The 13,126-nt window shown below is 36.4% G+C and overlaps 1 long non-coding RNA gene across 1 annotated transcript; it reads left to right on the plus strand.

The window, feature by feature from the left end:
- The first annotated feature begins 459 nt into the window (after window positions 1–459).
- LOC133521263 (uncharacterized) lies at window positions 460–1,863 on the plus strand. Its single transcript, XR_009799881.1, has 2 exons — window positions 460–605; window positions 1,551–1,863. It is a non-coding gene; the product is annotated as an uncharacterized LOC133521263 (long non-coding RNA).
- Window positions 1,864–13,126: the final 11,263 nt, after the last annotated feature.

The following is a 13,126-nucleotide window of genomic DNA, read 5'->3' on the forward strand; positions in this document are numbered from 1 at the left end:
GTCAAAAATGTATACATAACATAACGACCCATGCATAGACATATATGTAACGACCTAACTAATGCCTCTTGTTGACCCTGAGGTAATCATTTTAAATTTGACTATAATATTTTTAATATGTAATTGAAAGAAGAGGGTATCTTGTCTAGGGTCTACAGGTTAAAAGAACCGAGAATTACTAGTTGTGAAATCTTTACTCGGTCGTATTATTTTGATAAAGAATGTAACGATCGCACGTGTTCAGGAATGATGCTGTGGCCGCTGGAGGCAGCTAGGAAGGTTCGGGCGGCAACTTCCCGCCTCGCCGTTTGTGCTGTGGAATCGTAGTTATTATGCTACTTGTTTGCTATTGCCGGCGATTGAAGGGTACTCGTAAATTCGCATTGAAGGGTTAAGTGTGACAGATGAAAGATTTCGAGATTCAATAATCGTTAAATATTCTGTCGTATTATTTTGATAATTTAGATAAAGAATGTAACGTTCGCACGTGTTCAGGTACGGTGCTGCGACTGCTGGTGGCAGCTGCGAGGGCGGTTAGGGCGGCAACGTCCCGCCTCGCCGTTTGTGCCACGGATAAAAGACTGCCCGACCCCGTGAAAATTGTAGTATGTTACTAGATTGCTATAAACATTAAAATAATTAATGATATAAAAAGTTGGCTTAGAATGAACAAGAAATTCGTTCAAAATAGCGGTAGCTCTGCGTCTACATCTTTACCCGCTGTCATTGAGAACTTAAAATTAGAAAAACATTCGATTCCTAATTCCAAACCGGTAACAAAATTTGGTGAGATTAAACTAGGAGAAAAATAACATCGGCTACATTATTTTGACGTTTTTATGTTGTTACAAAGGCTGTTGAAATGAAAATCATCCATTTGATAATATTTTATTGTTTAGATAACTAGATCAAACACAATGGAATCAAATATGGGGTCAGAAAAAATAAATTAGAATGTAAATATGTATGTTAAAAGATGAAATTAGTACCTGCATATTATTGCGAATTGAAACACGGTATCAGGACCCGCTGGAGTATCACGCGGAGCAGCTGAGAGGGCGGTGATACCCGCCTTGCTGATTGTGTCCCGAATAAAGAACTGCCCAGCCCTTTGGATGGGTGCCCAGTTTGTTATGGTCCTCATAATGGAATCAAAATGTACTTATTCGACCGAACAACACAGACAAACTTTGAACGAGATAAACAAACTACAATCAATCAATCAACTTGTATTGCAAATTTATGTTCAGTTGGCATACCTACTACAGCCTCCATCCTCCAGAAAATTCTTGTACACAGATTTTAGCTCAAATGTGTCTTTTCTGCCCCAAATTGGTAAAACAAATGTTTACAATTTTGGCACAGCCCAGCCCAACAATTATTCAGAACGGGTCTGAAGCTAAGGCAAGTAGGAACTTATCATTAATTATCAATTCATTACCTGTCTTCAACATTTGGGAATAGAAGAGACAACTTTTATCATCCCGTATTTGTATGACCTAGACTCTAGTTCGTTATGTAAGATTTTTATGGTGTCAATCTTATTATAGCACGCGTTGCAAGGAGTGCAGTAGCAGCGCCCGCGCCATCGCTACGCCGCGCAGCTGAGAGGGCGGCGCGGCCCGCCTTGCTGATTGTGTCTCGAATAAAGAACTGCCCGGCCCTGACAGCCCCGTGGAAATTTGGTTCGTTATGCTCCTTATGCTTAGGCGATAAAAATGTAGTTACGACTGTAGTTACAGAATTTTTGGTATTTTTTTATCCTTGAATGATTGTAAGTGTAACCTTAACACAGCCAGCATCCCGATATGCGATACCTAACTATAGGCGTATTCTGAATGTAATAAAAGGTTATGGATTTGATTTGGATTTGTTATGGATATGGATATGATCTGTCAATGTGAAAAGTGACGATTAGTGTCAAACTGCGCCTCCTAATTACGATACCTAATAAGGATTCTATTAATTTCTGAAACGGTATTGGGCCTACGTACAGTCAAGTGTAAAAATATGGGTATACACATCTTACTCAAAAATATGTCCCATAGCATCTTATTCCAGTCAAGTGTAATAAGAGCGTAGTACCATATTTATGAGACGATTTATTCGATACTTATTTTTGCACTTGACTGTACCTATCTATTTTACTTATGTGATCTAAAATATCTGATTTATTTGTGGATAGTTTTCTGTAAGCGTGACGATTTGCATCAAAAAACCGGTCAAGTGCATGTCGAGCCATGCATAATGGTGGGCTCCATATCTTCATACAATTTGAAAAAGTCGTATGCTAGCTGTACACACTCGTCGAGAGCCTCTCGGCGAGAGTTTCGGCAACGCTCCGATCCAAAGCGGAGAACAGCGAGACGAGACGAGGAAGAGCGAGACGAGAAAGGAGCAGAATGTACATTCTCGGTGAGTCTCGACGAGTATGCACATCCCTCAATAAAAGAAAAATGGCGTATAAAAAGGAGAAAAACTGAGTACCATTCCTAGCATTCCACCGATCATATTATATTACAGAAAATACTTTTATGTAACAATTTGTTTTCAAGATGGCTATTCATATTTTTTCGCAACTATCAAGAGTATTATGATCTAAAAGTATGTGTACTACTGAAGTATGGCCAAGGCAAATCTTTCTCCCTTCCTAATATAGGTACTCATGTTTAGAATACGAGAGACAGCGCCTAATAAGTTATTGATAAACAGAGTGGAATCTGCGTCATCGTGTACTACACGTTGTTCAATCGTTCCCGCAATAAAACCGAGCGTATTTTACAACGCTCCATAAATATGGTCAATATGTCGAGCGGCATTGTCGATGCTGACAAATTGCCCCTCTCGCCTGCCGCATTGTTGCTTACCGAGCGAGCGACTTTTGTCGACCCTTTCATGTCTCTCGCGCCACAATACCGAATGACTTTGCCGACTATCATACTCACTCCGACCTTTTGAGAGAATGTTGCAAATCGCTTTTATTATGTCTTGTGGATCGCGAGGATTCTCCGGTTTTCAATTTCGAATGATAAATGGGATTCCTCTTTTTCTTTGTATATTTGCCAATAACTTGTATAGTCGATAATTTTACAACAAAAGTGTTTGGTTTGTGGATGGCGACAAAGGGTCGGTTGGTCGGGACTAGTGATATTCAAGATCAAAGCAAATAAAAGTTTAAATTCTGGTCCCTATTATTCGATTGGTATGTTGTCTATTTTTTGCATACATATCCAGTATAAAAATCGCCGAATATGTACCTAAGGCACAGTATGGTTGCCTACTTAAAAAAACAAAGGGTACATGGTTTTTTCTATTTATATACTTAATTTAGAATTTTAATAATTTCTTGATATTATGAGCAATATATGTTTACTTACGTGTCTATTATATTAATAAGCGATTAAATCCGTAAAAAATAAGTGTTAAAATTGAGTTTGAAGTCAGTAACTGTTTATATTACTAGTTAAAAACTTAAAATACCCCTACAAACTCAAAAATATTTGGTTTTGAATCATACTGTACAATGAATGTGTGCCCCAACAAAAACAAATTACTGTGAAAATGGAATAAAACCCTCTCTTCGTCCCCTACTATTAGGAGATGATGTAGCGATACTTGCGCAGACGCAGTTGCGAGACATTTCGTACTCCGCGTCATTTGAAACAGTCGACATTCGTAACTGTTATAGGACTATAAACCTTGTATACGACACAATACAGTATTATTTAATTTTGATTGTTCTGGAAGTTTCGTTGTAGTGAAATATAATTTAAAGTAACCGTGACGGGTGAATAGGGCATAAAAAACATATAAATCAAAGTCAAAAAGGCACGGAGAATGGGCATCGCGGGCCGCGGGTAGATTGTCACCAGCTGTTGTTGAATTTCGGGGGCTCCGCGCTCTCTGCTACAAAGCTTTGTGCTTCCCATCAATAATGAGGGTAATTTTCGGCATTTTGTCACATTAGCGATACCTATTGTTGTTTGTCTTCTGTTGTAAATTCCTATTGCTTGTTATTTTTTGCTTATTAATAAGTAGGTTTGCGAATAGTTTAATGTCCTTTTAATTTAAAATGGTGTAATTCAAAAGTTCCCCTATAAGTAGGCATAAATCTACTTTTATTTTATAGACTCAGTACGAGTATAATATCTGGAATAGATAAGTCAATACCTTCTTGAGCACCCTTCTAGGCCTATGTTCTGCTCAGCAGTATTGACTTAAGTTTTCATTGTTTCTGTATTATTTTGACAAAATCTATTTCATGATAGGTGCCCACTTTTGCGTTTCTTGTTGATCTAGCATTAGCGAAGGACTCTGTTTCGGCTTCAGCAAAAATGCTTTCATATGTCCGGATGTTCTCCTCTTCAGGTCGCAATTCTCAAACGCTTCTCTTGAAATTATGTGAGCAGGTTCGATGATTAAATAGTTTTTTTGTCAATTCAGTTTTTGTGTTAATGACGGACTCATACTTTAAACTATACGCGTGAGTTCTACGCTCACAAAGTCCCAAGTTATATTACAATAGGTCGAGCATTGTTATGTTTGTTAAGCATATCGTACCTGTAATCCTACTGTAAAAAAAACTCTTAATAAATATCGTCTATAAATTGTGGCATACAGCTCAGAAGCCTAACGTTATATAGAAACGTAGGTAAATATTAGCCCCGCGTATTATTTTAGCGACAAACCTGTAATTTTGCGGTTCCACCATTCGAATCGGCAAATTTGAAGCATGTCTTCATTACGTATGCGTGTTTGAATGTTTTAGCAGTATTTGATATGATTATTGCAGGTTAGACAGTTTTATGCAACCTGCGCAAGTTCTCAAGTAGGTGTCATGAAAAGTACTGAGTAGTTTTATTTTATTTTAGCAAATATTTACTGCTTTTGGCAACGTTTTCTGCCTGCGTAAAAGAGTATGTCTACTTTAATTAGAGACCTGTACTAGTACAGGAAGGCACTCGTGTTATTTGTGCAGACATTATAAATGAAAAGATATGTATTTAAGTAATTTGTTTTTGATAGCCCGGTAAGTAGCAGTAGACTTTAAAAACAATATTTACATCCTTTAAAATTTGACTTTAAAGGTAAATAATATATTCATATTTTTATTTTTTTAAATTGTTTTCTTACTTAACCTATATCCAGATCTAGTTTTTGCTCTGAACGCCTTAAGGTTAAAGGCTCCTATTATTTTGAATGACCCAATGGCCATGTATGGTTTAAGTACATTTATTTAAGCATCTATGTACTCTACTAAAATTTATAATAAACATTATCTTTGATTAATTTTTTTTATTTAATTTTAAGATAAATATTTGCATGCTGCCATTGGCTAAATATGTGATACTGCTTATAATGATTATGTGCTTATAATTACTCGCACAATTTGAATGGCACGACACCGTTGAGTTTAAAATATAACTTATGTATTTATTAGGTAACATAATTAAGTAAATACATAATAATCATTTTAAAGATTCATGGTACAGTATTGCATGAACTTACTACCGCTGCAGTCCATATGAAGAGTAACAACATATTCAATTCATACATCTACTTTTCTTCAGCAAATCCAACCGCTTCCTGGCTCTATATTCTTACAAGTTAAGCAAGAGAGGGTGAATCGAGTATCTGAGCTTTCCAGCGTAACGTACAACCACAGTTCATAATAATAATGCGTAATCAGAGAACGATCTTAAACTGGTTCTACCGAGCAACAATTCGCCCGCGCTCGGCAATCGAATCGGAAAGTCACCCCTGGCATGTGCGGTTACCACGTCCACGACGGTTGCGGTCGTGGACAAACTCGAACGCCATCTGCCGGCCTAATTACTTCCTACGCTTTCAACCAACTCCGGCCTATTGTTGAAGCCCCAGTTAATTTTTTAAAAGCCAATTACGCAATAAGAAAGTAAGCCACACAATGAATTGAAAGAACGAGAAAGTCGGGCGGCCATATTTGCCTGCCGTGAAATTGTCAGTTTATTTTCTAACCGCAGTTTATTTTTTGAAGATAATTGATATCATGCGAGGAGTTTGTAGCGACAAGCTGTCGTAGAGGTAAAATCGTTCATAAGTAACCATTCTACCAGGCAAATGTCAATTCAAAGGGTAAACAAAAAAAGGCAACAGCATTTTTCACTACTTGATTCCCCTTTCAAAAACAAAAATAAATACTTAGAGAGGTAGGAACTTCACAGAAAGTGATTCATTGCATTGTTTTCGAGTGTACTTATCTATTTGCCTTTTATTGCTCCTAGAGTTACGAACTCTTAATAAATATGAAAATAGGATTGTATGCAATATTTTCAATATTAAATGTAAACAAAGTAATTGACTTACAATAAAATAAGGAAACATCCTTACGTAGCGGCCGCTATATAACGCAGGCTAGTATTCTATGATAAACGAAAAGTTCCGCTACTGCCCGCTAGATGGCTATATCCAACGTACTGTTCGTTTGTATTACTTACATCAACTTGCATGATATCTTGGTCCAACGGGCGGGAAAACCGGCATCGTTTCTGTAGATACTACAAAAGTTAACGGTTCAGATACCTACATTTTTCTAAGACTTTTATCATACAACTTTATAGAAGTATAAGGTTTTTAACATGCATTTAGGATAAAGTAAGAAAATTAGGCTTTTAAGTCCGTTTAATTTATGATGTCCACAGGAAATACGTAGTCGTGTTTTTTAAATATAGAGAGGTACAATCATTAAGTAATAAACACTGTATTGTACGAAACAATGATGGTAACAGCAATTATACATTAGAACCTTTCTCTATCTAAAGTATATATGCGGATGCGGATTTGAATTTATCAGCCTTTTCAATTAAGTACTTACCTAATTCTAATCACTAATAAATGACTATTAAGTATTTATTGAGAAATGTAATATACCTATTTAGTACAAGTTTATAGAGAGTGTAGGTACCTAAGTAGAATCGTCATAACATGGGTAATAAGGAAGCATATAGAAAAAAGTGATAAGTACATGTTTACATTCACAAGATAGGAAAAATAAAATGGTTAGGTACGGACAATGTATTTTTATGATTCTGAGTAGAAAGATCACAAAATTCACAAGATAGGAAAAATAAAAAGGTATTTCAGAAATAAAAAACACAAGTTCAGTTTTTTCCTTTATGTAGGTACAAGATTAAGCAAAGCACAGACTCATCGTATTAATGCGAGTATATATTATGTACAAAATTCCACTAGATGTAGTCGCAGTGGGCGGAGCCGTATTCGGGACGGGAATTGATCGAGTATTGTCTGCGGCAAATAAATAAAACAAATGAATTAGAGAATTAATCCCGGCTTGCGAGGTGAACAGCCGTGTCGTGGCTATAAATAAACAAATGACAATACCGGCAGGGCTGAGGTTTCCTGTAGATAAATATAGGAATTCTGCTTATATCATATAAACCCCAAAAATATAAAAAAGGAAGAACCAAGGGTTTACATCCGAAGTAAACAATTATGCAAATTAAGCACATTTTAGTTATCTATCATATTTAGTGATATAAAGTGGCCTAACGCCATATTATTTCATTTTTTACCTTATCCAACGTTTCAGCTAGTTTGTAGGCACCAGCTATGGCCACGGTTGACTGACGTCCCAGGAAAATGTCAATGGAGACATAGGTAAACATAAACTACCCTACTTTATAAAAATAGTCAGGGTATACACAGAAATTTAAACTACCCGTTTATGTTTAATGTTTATTGTCTATGGCTTTTTTTAAAGGTAATGAATTAATAATAATTTTACTTATAGCCCCAACAAAAAAAAAAAGATTTCGCATGACGAGCCTACTCTTAACACGCATTACATGACTCATTAAATGGTTTTATTGAGAACATGAGAACCGCCACGGTGTATTTATTTCCCAGAAAAAGAACCAAATTTTAAGTCTAAATTGGTTCTTAGAAACGATTCCTATTTTTTTACTTGTAATAAAACCGGTTAAAAACGGATTATATCGCGTATGTCAATAAAATGAGTGACGGTGATATCTAAAAAAACTTTATATTGAAGCGTGGCGCGGTAGCGCTGAAATCTACTCGTCTTAGGATCATAAGGCAACTATACTTATCAACCATCTATGAAGAGGTATAAATAAAATTAATCACCTTTTTATATCAAGATATACCTGGGTAAATTTAATCAAAATTGATAAAAATATGTACCTACTTAAAGTATTTTTATTGTATTATTATTTACAAAAAATCTAAAACCAATAGTTTTTAAGTAGGTACACACATTTATGCAGCGCTTGAACGCAGCCGTTCTTTTTTTGAAATTAAGAACTCCAGGTCATAATTGATACAAAAAAAAACCGAGATCAGGCTCTATTGTTTTTGCAATTTATAATGTTTTACAAATCAAGTTTGTACCTATGCGGTTCTGTATTGTGTATAAATTGATACTTAATAATTAGTTAAATTAAAAACTTTACATTGAAATAATGAATGTAAGTAACAAAGAGACTTAGTAGAGCACTTCCAAGCTGATGGGTTAAAGAGTAAGAGGTAATTTGTTACCTAGAAAAATCTACAAATACAGTTTTACTCTTCTATACTTAGCCTGGGCCGGCCATGTCTGCCGCATGCACCCACAGAGGTGGGTCAAAATAATCACGGTATGGGTGCCGCAAGACTGCCGAGGATCGGGTAGGCCCAGACGGAGATGGCGGGACGACCTGGACGCATATCTCAACGACTGGCCGGAGATTGCTCAAAACCGAGACGAGTGGAAATCGAGGGGGGAGGCCTTTGCCCAGCAGTGGGACACCGTATAGGCTTATAATTTAATACTTTTTTTCTAAGGCAGCAGCAAACACATAAAATTATAAATAAAACCAAAGTAAATATTGGTGAGATCATTACCCAGAAGTTAACATTAAAAAAAATACAACAGTTGCATAATATTGTATGAATATTCCTAATAACACTGCTCTTAGGGTCCTAAAGACAAGGGACCCCGACCCCGCGCGTCGCGCTGCCTATGAAGTTGATTTCGATATCACTGACAAATAAAAGGGCTGTAATATAAATATACTGTAATAGGAGTGATAATATATAGGACGTCCTGCCTTTCAAATGTATAAGCACGTATAAGCTTAGCTTATTAAGAATCGTTGTTAGTCCCGGCGAAAACAATGCAATCGTTAAGTGAGTGTGCATTGAACTAAATAGTTCCCTTCAACGTAATTAATTGCTTAAAACAATGCAGATTTATATTAAATCAGCACCAACTGACTTAACTCTTTCAGTGATTTACTCGTAATTATGAAATGTCCAAACATTTAAGCATCCAACGTGTTGGCTCTTCTCGAGCGATCTAATTCGATTAATTTATTTCAGCCACCAATTAACAGAACAACGGAAAAGCGACCGAGCGTAGAAAACGCAAACAAAATACGACTATTTATTATTTGTTCATTGTGTCGCGGGCACAGGAATACGCCGGGGCGGCGCCGCACAATGGCCGCCATTATGGCCTAAAACAATACCCAGCTTTATTAAAAAGACATTCAATAATTTATTTTATTCGCATCGGTTTAAAACAAAAGTGTTCGATACAGGCGCGCCAATAAAATATAGAAAAAAAATCCTAATTTATAAATCTATCGTAAACATTTCACACAGGCCGCATTGAACAGTGGAAGAGGGCGTGTGCGAAACCGCACAAACGGTTTAGCTATTCAAGGAATGTTTGAATAATTCGAGTCGCGCGCCATCTGTCGAGAGAGATTGAGACATTTTTGCGAAATAGTGACGTAATTACACACTTCCGCTTCCGGCAGCGCGTGCGCAAACGACGCCACCCCCGCCCACTGCAGCTTTCATGAAATTTAACACTATTCCATTCACAAAGCTGTTACATTCTCTGTAACGAGCAAAGCATAGGTATTTATTTAATCATTTTTATGGTTGATGGAATTTATATTTTGGCTTAGCGCATTGTATTTCAATTCGACTTCCGGTTAGGATTTGGAGTTTTGATTGTTTTATTAATAAATATTATAGGACATTATTACACAAATTGACTAAGTCCCACAGTAAGCTCAATAAGGCTTGTGTTGAGGGTACTTAGACAACGATATATATAATATATAAATATTTATAAATACTTAAAATACATAGAAAACACCCATGACTCAGGAACAAATATCCATGCTCATCAATCACACGAATAAATTCCCTTACCAGGATTTGAACCCGGGACCATCGGCTTCATAGGCAGGGTCACTACCCACTAGGCCAAACCGGTCGGTCCGGTCGTCAAATTAATATCCTTCCTTATCAATTTAATCAGATCTCAAGTAGATATATCTGGCTCTGGCTCTTAATTCAAAAATACCAGTACTGCTAGTAAACAGTTTACTTACTTACCTATAGATAGGGCAATATATTTAAATTATATTACTTATACAATTATGTAATAATAACTATGGAGTACCTAAATTACAATATGCATGTTTACTGTCCATTGAATCTATTTAACCTACAAATAATTGTAAGTTTCTCGGAATGTCACTTTTCAGGGTTCAGTGGGTGGAATGCCCATTATTAATTATTAAAGGTCTCACCTGACAGTGACATGGTGAAACTGAAAAATTTATTTTCCAATGGAATGTCAGTTTTTGCCGTGACCTACGGTAGACACAAAAAATGTCCCGTGCATTAGGTATTATGCATGACATAAATTAATCTTTATTTCTTTGTATGTAAAACAGATTACTTAAAAGGGAGTTCTCGAGTCAATCAATTGATGGTAAGAGTTATTTTAACGTCGTTTACACTTTGAAATGGTGTCTTTTTTTTACCGCGCAAGCATACGTTTGTGTTATTTAATTCATTTTATGAGCGTTTACTTTTTTAAACATTTTTGGAAACTTTGTGGGGTCACGGGGATAAAAACTGAGCGCTAAAATGTATATGTATTACAGTATAAAACGCATAAGACCTACATACCAAAGTGGACTTTTTTGAAACGGACGTGTCATGATTTAAGAGGAACTCATACAGCCAATATGTTTAGGGAAGGTAGTTACTGCATGTGTCCTACATCCATAAGGCGGTTGTCTGATTGGCGATGGTCCCCGATTCGCCGCCGCCGACAAAGCTGGCATTTGCATCCACTTTGTCATTCATGTCACCGCTCTGCCTCATTCCTATTCCGCGTTTATCCGAATGTGGAGCTATGGTAATGAGATTCAGACGTTTCCGACTTTCTTTTATAACAATTTGTATACGGCATTAAAACGTAACTTTGGCAATAAAGCACTATTTTTCCGCATCGTAGAATAGTCCGCAATATTTGTTGTTGTAGGTACAAATGATATGTAAAGTGTCATTCATTCAGATGTTAGCGTCAGCATTGAGGTTTGCGAATAACAAGCACATTGTCATATATTTATTAGTTAACTCTAGCAATTTAGCCGTAGAAGTAAACAGGTATCCTGAATGGCATATATTTTTTGTCAATAATCTACCTTAAAGATAACAAACAAATACATCTTAACTTTTACGACTAAGATGTAATCATAATACGGTAACTGAACACATAACAGAACTTTTTAAGCAACATAACAAAAACACCCATAATAGAGTCCGTAAATATTAGTCCGATCGCTAACAAACATCAAAAGGCCACAAAGAGGAAAGTAATAAAGTGTCGCAATAGGAGATTGCTTTAATCTTTAAAGTCCACAAACGAGGGCTGATTGAATGCTCCCCTAACGCCAAATGAGAGAGCAGTTTCCATTTTATTCAATAGATGCGTTAATTTGCATCATCTTTGTGCATAATCAACTCTTGGGTCACATTTTACCCTTAGGGTTAGGTTTATACAAGCTCTGTAAAAAGTTAATGAGCAAATATGAGTGGGTAGGGTGGCCTCATACGGAAAACGTGAGGTTAATTTCTACACGTTTGATTGGTATTGGTACCAATATTTTAGGAGTGAATATTATTATTACATAATTGTTTACAATATATTATTGAAGTTATAATTAGGTACAGGTGAATAATTATAGAGTTAGACCAAGCTAAGTTGGCAGCGATTGCGATAGCACAGACTGTGCAAGTGTTATTTTAAACGTCAAACTTCTATGCAATGATGTGTGTGCTATCAAAATATAAATAATGAAATTAAAATTGTGCACGTAATCCTTAACGCACATAATAATAAGTAGGGCTTAATAAAATCCTTGACAACTGCTGAGCGAGTGACTGACAAACGCAGCACCAGCCCAATTTGCTGTCATTATTTTATCACATCACAAAAAGACAGTCAGTGTATTAGCAAATTTTAAATTCACCCGTTGTGTGCGAACCCGACGCCCCCTGCCGTTATTGGCATTCCTTTATTAACCAGTGTTTGATGTTCGAGCGACGCGCAAGGAAATAGATAAATTGTTTGTTTTCCTCTGCCATATCAATCCAGTCAAAGAGACGGCATGGCTTGGGGTGAGCGGCGTGTTAAATCTGGAACAATCGAGACGTGATTATTGTATGCCGTGTTTTCATCAATTGTAAAATGTTTATAAATGTGTGGAGTGGTCTTATTTATTTAAATACTGAAACAGATGAGGCTGATTGATATTGGATCCTTTTGAACGACAACTACCTATTTGTTGAAATTATTTGTTTACCTAAAAGCTACACCGATTTGTATAACATGTATACTAAGAATGATACAGGTTCGATGAAAATATTAAGCAAATTTCAAATAGGTAAGTAATCGGTACTCTAAGACCGGCCTCACACAGCCGGAATGTCTTTCTAATTTGTTAATCTGAATGCAGAAAGCCTGGAATCCCATGCAATGTCATAATGTTCCAGACACATTCTGATTTTTTCAGCAGATTATGAATTTCTCAGATCGATTTGTAAGAATGATACTGGCGAGAGTGGCGAGCGTTCTGAATTGAGGATATAATAATTAAGTCTATGATTTACTGACGCACCTCTTTCCATACATTATGTATGGACGAGCACACACACGCCGGAATCAGATTATGAAGTGAGAGAGACATATTTATTTAAACTACCACGATTTTGACTCATAACTTATACTAGTTGTTCTGTGAGCTTTTGATCTCGC

This window comes from Cydia pomonella, chromosome 9 (assembly GCF_033807575.1).
Source record: "Cydia pomonella isolate Wapato2018A chromosome 9, ilCydPomo1, whole genome shotgun sequence".
In the NCBI taxonomy this organism is placed as follows: Eukaryota; Metazoa; Arthropoda; class Insecta; order Lepidoptera; family Tortricidae; genus Cydia; species Cydia pomonella.